Below are 8,316 nucleotides of genomic sequence, written 5' to 3' on the forward strand. Positions count from 1 at the left end.
TGTTGAAATCCTACTCACTTTTCATGGTCCAGCTCAGATGCAGTTTTCCCCATGAGGATTTCCAAGGTCAAACCAGTAAAAAAAAAAAAAAAAAAATGTCCTCCATCTGGTGAATCTGCCTCTGAATTTCGAAGGTATGCTGTCTGTATATTTTAGGAAGTCATTACCAACTACCTCTCATTATAGATATTTTTATAGATCTAAGACTCTTCTTATCCTCTCTATTTTAGCTTCATCGAAGCCTTTATTTTTTGCCATTTCCCAGGATTTATCACTATCTTTTGCAAATAAATACTTTTGAAGTAAATAGACCAATAGATAAGTCAATAAATGAAAATGTTAATCAGTAACATTATTCTACTAAATTATTTTTTAAACCAAGTCAATCGCATATTTCAGCAATATACAAAAATCTCATCACAAATTACTTCTGGATTTATTATTCACAAAACTCTTCGTGTGCTGGGCCAAGTAATATTATTAGGCAGTTACTATGTGCCAGGGACTATGATATAACTGTGGGATACTATGGTGAGAAACAAAACTGAACAAAACAGTAATTATCCTTACTTTTAAGAAATGCATAGACCAGTGGGTGAACTAGACATTTGCCAGATTAACACACAAATGAATGAATAATTGCAGCGATGTAAATTACTTGGAAGGACTCCCTTCTTTTTTGAAAGCCTACTAAAAAGGGAGAATTGATCCAGCCTGGGAGGTCAGGCAAGGCTTTCCAGAGTGCGTATTTTTTGAGGTGAGGCCAAGATGGGAGGGAGGAGCATTACAGAGGGAACATGCCTACATCCTTGAGGGAAGAGAGAGCATGGAGGTGAATGAAACCGCAGGAGCGCTGGCATGGCTGGAGCGAATCACCAGAGGTGCAGGAGAGCTGTGGGCAGGGCATTATTTGGTATGAGAAATGATCAAAAGTGTGTTTTGTGCAGACTCTCTGACCATGGTGGTAAAAATAGATTGAAGGGCAGAGTAGCTGTAAAAGGACCAGTTAGGAACGCTGCCAGCAGGTGAGAGTGATGCGGTTTAGACCAAGGTGGTAGTGATGAAGGGACCTGGATAGAGTGAGTGATATTGAGGAGATACCTGTGATCTAAGGTGGTGAGGTTCCCACCTAAGAGGATGAGGGTCAAGGAGCTGTCCATGAGGCCTTCCAGGTTTCTGGCCAGCTCACCTGTTTGGTGTTTGGGGGTGTTGACATTCACTAAGACAAGAAACTAGATTGTAGGGCGAGAAGAGGGTAGGTAGTATCTCAGGAGTGTCAGACAGAGTGAACATTATTTAATATATTGCTTCCTCTTGTTGCGTTTATTCTATTTGCTTTGTATATTCACTGAGCTTTGGCTACAGAACTGAAATAGTCAATCTCAGAAAATCTGAAGAGAAGGAATTAATACAGTGTCTGGCCCACTGGTATTTATTATTTCAGTCAGAGCTGAGGCTCATATCTCCTCTGCTTACACACCTTAGGTGTTTTCAAGAGGGCTTATAACCTTGACCAGGGAGAGGCTGAGAGAGAGCTTCAAAGCTTAATTCTGTGGTTAGAGGAAAAATGCTCCTGAATCTCTTCATTGTTAAAGAGGCATTTGAGAGCACAGGAAAATTACTCATTGCAATGTAATAATTCTGTGTGATTTGACTTTGATGCAAGCAGATTTATTTCTGAGTCCATCGAAATTTGAACTTTAAAAAGTAATCAAAGTAGTTAGTGCTGGAAAAGACTAGAAGTTTTTAAATCCACATTTTAATAATGCTTTTCTCTTTTTAATGAGATTGCAGGAGACTCTTTTGTGGGTTTTTATTTTTATAAGTTCCAAAATCTTAAAAAATAAACTCTTTTATCTTTGTAATTAAAATACAACCTTTTTAAGTTAATAAAACTTTATGTTCTTGATCAAGTTCTGCATAGATTTTTCACTGAAGAGATAAACGTGCCACCATAAAAATGTGCAGTCGGAGGGGTGATGTGTGATACTGACGATTGGCATCTGCTTTCATGTTAGGGATTACACTGGAACTTGATAGAGATGCTATCACAGCAGCATCTTGTTTTCCTTGTGCATTCCTTGTGCATTCACAAGGAATAAGAAATAATGGAACTGCTTATCAGTGAATGCCTCAGCTTGCAGAACAACTGTTCTCCATTAACTTTGCTGAGCCAATAAGCAATTAGAGGATTGTAATGATACTCAAGGTCCTATGGCTAAAAAATCCCCTGCATGCTCTGGGCCAACACAGTCCAACAACTGCTTTCGTTTTGAGCACGGGAGAGTGCTTTGTTTCTAAGTTGGTGTGCCAGACTGCAAGCCTATGTGCAGTGTGCTGTTTTAGGATGCTAACTTTGGTATTTGTATTGCTGTGGCTGCTGTGTACTAGTATAATATTTAATGACCTTTTGTTAGACAAGTTCCCTAAAGGTCTTTTTTAAATGGAAGGCTCAAGTTTCAAAATCTGATTAACATATAATCAAATATATGCCCTGAGAATGAAAGACAAGGTAGTGTATACCCCCTGCTGTAGTTCTTCCAGATGCCTATATTTACATTTGTCATAAAATATCACCAGCATTTCCTTATCTGGTGTCTCATTCAGCTTAGGTTGCCATAACAATACCTTACATTGACAGGCTTAATCACTAGAAGATTGTGTTCTCACTGTTCTAGAAGACGGAAGACTGAGCCCAGGGTGCCAACATGGTTGGGTTCTGGCGAGGGCACCTTTTCTGGCTTGCAGACAACCACCTTCTCACTATGTCCTGAAATATTGGAGAGAGAGAGAAGGAGAGTGAGCTTTCTGATATCTCCTTTTATAAGAACACTAATCCCCTCATGAAAGCCCCCTGCTTATGACCTCATTTAAACCTAATTACTTCCCAAAGGCCATATTTCCAAGTACCATCATGTTGGGAGTCAGTATTTTGTGGCGTCAAAATTCAGTCCGTAGCACCTGAAGCCAGCTTCCTTCTAAACATCCCACCCTGGGCTAGAGTAGGGGAACATGAGGAAGTCACAACATGTCTGCAATAAAACACAGGATGCCTTTACACCAGTGGAGCCCACATTTAAGTCTTTCAAAGTCACCTGTCTTGGTTTTCTGGTACACTATGTTTTATATTTTCATTTTATTGTTCCCTCCTTTACCTAGACTTTTTGATAATAGATATGGTTAATTTTATCATTAGTTACTAGGCAAGCAATTCATTTTTCAATTGATTTTTATTTTTAAAAGTGCCTCATAAATTACTCCTGTCATTAAGTTTCCAAGTTGTGACTAATCGTATTGACAAGTCACCCCAGGTGTGATTAGTGCATGAGCAGAGAATTGCTGATAGGTTGATGCCTCTTGCAATTTAATAAGTCCTAATGTCTGTCCCTGGTACACATTCACAAAATTGCACATTGTAAGTGCTGGCTCTTCTGTGAACTACTGTATTTGTTTCTTATTTTGCACAGCACACAGGTTTTCTTGAAGTATCTGTTAATGCCCAGTTAAACAAATTCTGAAGATGAAAAATCCTGAAATAAAAATGTTTTACCTTAAAAAGTTTGAAAATCCTTGTACATACATATTAAATAATTTAAATAACAAAATTGTGAAAACATATTTATGTGCAAAATTAAGAAAACTTCATTCTTGTTTTAACTGCAGGGGTGTTTGTGTTCTACCACAAAGCCTGTGAGCAAGAGTAAAGATTTGGAAAGTTGAATAATGCACTGCTATTTATTTCTTCAATTCAATGACCAATGGCAGTAATTGATTTTTCTCCAACTTTATGTCTTGAAAAATTTCAAACCTACAGAATAGTTGAAAGAATAATACAGTTTTTTTCTTGTAAATTTGTTTAAGTTCTTTGTAGATTCTGGATATTAGCCCTTTGTCAGATGGGTAGCTTGCAAAAATTTGTTCCCATTCTGTTGGTTGCCTGTTCACTCTAATGATTGTTTCTTTTACTGTACAGAAGCTCTTAAGTTTAATTAGGTCCTATTTGTCTATTTTGGCTTTTGTTGCTATTGCTTTTGGTGTTTTAGTCATGAAGTCCTTGCTTATGCCTATGTTTAGAACAGTATTGCCTACGTTTTCTTCTAGGGTTTTTATGGTGTTCAATTAGGTATTTCTGCTAATTTTATCCCTCCCCAATCACCCCACTCCATGCTACCCCTCCCCTAGCCCCCCCGCCCCAACAGGACGTAGTGTGTGATGTTCCCCTTTCTGTGTCCGTGTGTTTTCATTGTTCAACACCCACTTATGAGTGAGAACATGCGGTGTTTGGTTTTCTGTTCTTGTGTCAGTTTGCTGAAAATGATGGTTTCCAGCTTCATACATGTCCCCGCAAAGGACATGAACTCATCCTTTTTTTATGGCTGCATAGTATTCCATAATATATATGTGCCACATTTTCTTTATCCAGTCTATCATTCATGGGCAGTTGGGTTGGTTCCACGTCTTTGCTACTGTAAACAGTGCCACAGTGGACATACGTGTGCATGTGTCTTTATAATAGAATGATTTATAATCCTTTGGGTATATATCCAGTAATGGGATTACTGGGTCAAATGGTTTTTTTATACACATACACACACACATATATTATTGCATTTTAGGTTCTGGGGTACATGTAAAGAACATGCAGGATTGTTGCATAGGTACATACATGGCAATGTGGTTTGCTGCCTCCAACCCCATCACCTATATCTGGCAGTTTTCCCCCTGTTATCCCTCCCCAACCTCCCTATCCCTGCTGTCCTTCCCCTATTCCACAGAACCCAGTGTGTGATGCTCCCCTCCCTGTGTCCATGTGTTCTCATTGTTCAACACCTTGAGGAAGTGCCACACTGTCTTCCACAATGGTTGAACCAATTTACACTCCCACCAACAGTGTAAAAGTGTCCCTATTTCTCCACATCCTCTCCAGCATCTGTTGTCTCCAGAATATTTAATGATCGCCCTTCTAACTGGTGTGAGATGGTATCTCAATGTGGTTTCGATTTGCATTTCTCTATTGACCAGTGATGATGAGCATTTTTTTATATGTTTGTTGGGGAGGGATAACATTAAGAGAAATACCTAATGTAGGTGACAGGGGATGGAGGCAGCAAACCACCATGGCATGTGTATACCTATGTAACAATCCTGCATGATCTGCACATGTACCCCAGAACTTAAAGTATAATTAAAAAAAGAATAATACGGTAAGTTTTTGAGATCTATTGCACAGCATGATAACCCTAGTTTATTATTATTATTATTATTATTATATATGGTATATTTCAAAACTGCCAAGGGATTAAATTTTAAAATGTTTTACCACAAAAAAATAATAAGTATGTGAGGTAATGTATAAGTTAACTAGCTTGATGTAATTATTCCACAATGTATGCATACATCAAAACATCATATTGCACCCCATAAATATATACCATTACTGTCTATATTAGTCCATTCTGATGCTGCTAATAAAGACATACTCCAGACTGGGTAATTTATAAATGAAAGAGTTTTAATTGACTCACATTTCAGCATGGCTGGGGACACCTCAGGAAACTTACAATCATGGTGTAAAGGGGAGGAAACACATCCTTCTTCACATGGTAGCAGGAAGGATAAGTGCCTAGCAGAGGTAGGAAAGCCCCTTGTAAAACCATCAGATCTCAAGAGAACGCACTCACTATCACAAGAACAGCATAGGGGACCTGCCCCCATGATCTAATCGCCTCTCACAAGGTCCCTCCCCCAACATGTGGGGATCACAATTCAGATTACAATTCAAGATGAGGTTTTGGGTGGGGACACAGCCAAACCACATCATTGTCTATTAAAAATAAATAAAATCAACTTACTTATAAAAATAATACAATAGGAACTCAAATACACTTTGCATATATTTAATAAGTATTAACATTTTGTCACATTCTCAGGTATGTGGGTAGACATGGGCAGTTCTGAATCATTTGGAAACTAAGTAAAAGATATGATTCTTGATAGTTAAATATTTCAAATCAAAATTGTGCCTCCTAAGAACAAGTATTCTTGTACATAACCCTAGCAACATAATCAATTAAGAGACCAAAGGGTGAGAGTATATGTAGCATATCAGCATATGATATGTAGTCATTATTCATATTTATTCGGTTTCCTCAAAAATAACTTTTACAGCTATTAATTTTCTAGATCTAGGACATAATTATTGCATGCAACTAATACCATTTAATCCAAGACAATTTTCTTGCTTCTTTTGTTTCTCCTGCCATTGACATGTTAAGGAGTCAAAGCCAGTTAATTTTTTAGACTATTCCCCAATTTGTTTTAAGTTTAGATTAATGTTAAACACTTCGGGCAATAATATCACATTGGTGGCAATGTATCACATCTGGAAGCATCTGATGTCAGCTGTCCACTTCTTGGTGAAAATTAGTAATAACTTGTACTCTTAATAATCTTTATACTCAAGTTCTTATACTTAGTGTAATAACTTGAGCTCTTAGTAATCTTATAGATTCCTATTATAAAGGTACATATTCTCTTCAAAATTAATGAAAAATCTCTACAATTAATAAGTAATGAGTGACTATTTTTTCCCCAAATATTGAAGCAAATGCTAGTAAACAAACACAATAAATTTAAGAAATTCCCTTCCTCTTTTGGTGCTGACAATTTATGGAGAATGTTTCTGATTTCCAATGGCCACTGTTGGGTTTAACAATTCTACGAGATTTTCAGTTCTCAAATTAACTGTGGTTTACAGCAAGAATGTAGAATTGGGGAGTATTTCTTAATCAATATCAGCAACATACTGTCTTGGAAACATGGAGACTTAATGGAGCTTTAATCAAGTAAACCCACAACCCTCCTACATGTATACATATTACCTATATTTAAAATAGGTATAATAATAGCACCTAATTCTGTAAAGTGGCACCAGAAGAGAGAAGCTGGGTAACAAGAATGCCCATGGTAAATGTTATCTGTTCTTTGGCTTTGTTAACTATTGGTCCTGTCTCAAGGAGAGTATGCCTGAGTAAACTGCAAGATCAAAAGAAATTTAGAAATAACACTGCATATCTAGAGCACTTGATGCACTTGCAGATCATTATACAGTCTAATTCTAGGAGATATGCAGGTGGCAATATACTAGTGCCATTCTTCCATTTGAGGGCTGGAAAAGCTGGATTACAGAATTGTAACCTGTTACATGAAGCCATCTGGGTCTCTGTGTCGGGAGTCGGGGTGTCTTAATGCTTTGCCCGCTTTTTTTTTTTAACAGTAATGAAAAATGGATTTTTTTTTCATTAAAAAATGCTATGAGCTAAATGGAAGGTGAGGTCAGCTGAGTTTCCCACTTGAAAATTGCAGTCACATCTACTGAGACACTTTCCTAATTCTAAAAGCATCTTAGAGTAATAAGAGTAATTTAGACAAAGAGAATGAATAAGTGCTGAGGAGTGCAGAACAAAGAAATTATGAAACCGCTCAAAAATATTTCAAGGATTTAGTTCAGAGGAAAAGCTGGAAATTTAGAACCTTATTATCCTGGTTTCAAAAAGGATTTCAAAACACTAATTAAAGGCCTAGCTCTCCTTGGAGGCAGATTGGTTTACTCAAAGGCCGGTTAGGAAGCAGAATTAGAAGTAAAAAGAAAGATTTTCTAGGCAGCTTCATTGGCCCTTTTTATTACTCTCACTTAAAAACTTTAAAATAGGAGAACATCAAAGGTGGGAATAAGTTGTTCGACCTGGTATTAGAAAAAGAGATTCTGGGGACTGTCGATCGCATCTAGAGCAAGCTGCTTAAACTATCTCTTCAGCACATAGCAGGTGGTGGGCAGTAGAATGCTGAAGAATATTGCCATAGTAGTCAAACTCCATGAAGACCATATTGGAGTACTTTGAGACTTTGATCTATTTGGCCGGTTATAAGAATAAGTGAAACATTACAGTCAGGTGTTGGGACAACCAGCTTCAGCTCTTAGAACCTCCAATCAGAGTTAGGCGCCTGGTTTCCCATCTGACCAAGGGGCCACCCATCCCTGCTCATTGAACTCACGTGTCTCTGCCTTCACAGAGGGCTCTTTTACAGTACTGCAAGTAATTTTCCACTATGAACCATTCAGTCCCCAAATAATACATTGGCTGCATAATATTTGTTGCTGTCTGCCCATCTTAAGTGATTTGGATTTCACATGCATATAATTTCTAATTCAAATTGCATCTATATGTGGCCATATAATTCACATCAGTTCAGGTGGAAAGTTGATCAAAAGCTTGTCGGTATCACTGGCTGAGATGTGAACACCATCTTTCTCAT

The sequence above is a fragment of the Aotus nancymaae genome, unplaced genomic scaffold, assembly GCF_030222135.1.
Source record: "Aotus nancymaae isolate 86718 unplaced genomic scaffold, 86718_ANA_hifiasm-v0.15.2.pri h1tg000155l, whole genome shotgun sequence".
NCBI lineage: Eukaryota > Metazoa > Chordata > Mammalia > Primates > Aotidae > Aotus > Aotus nancymaae.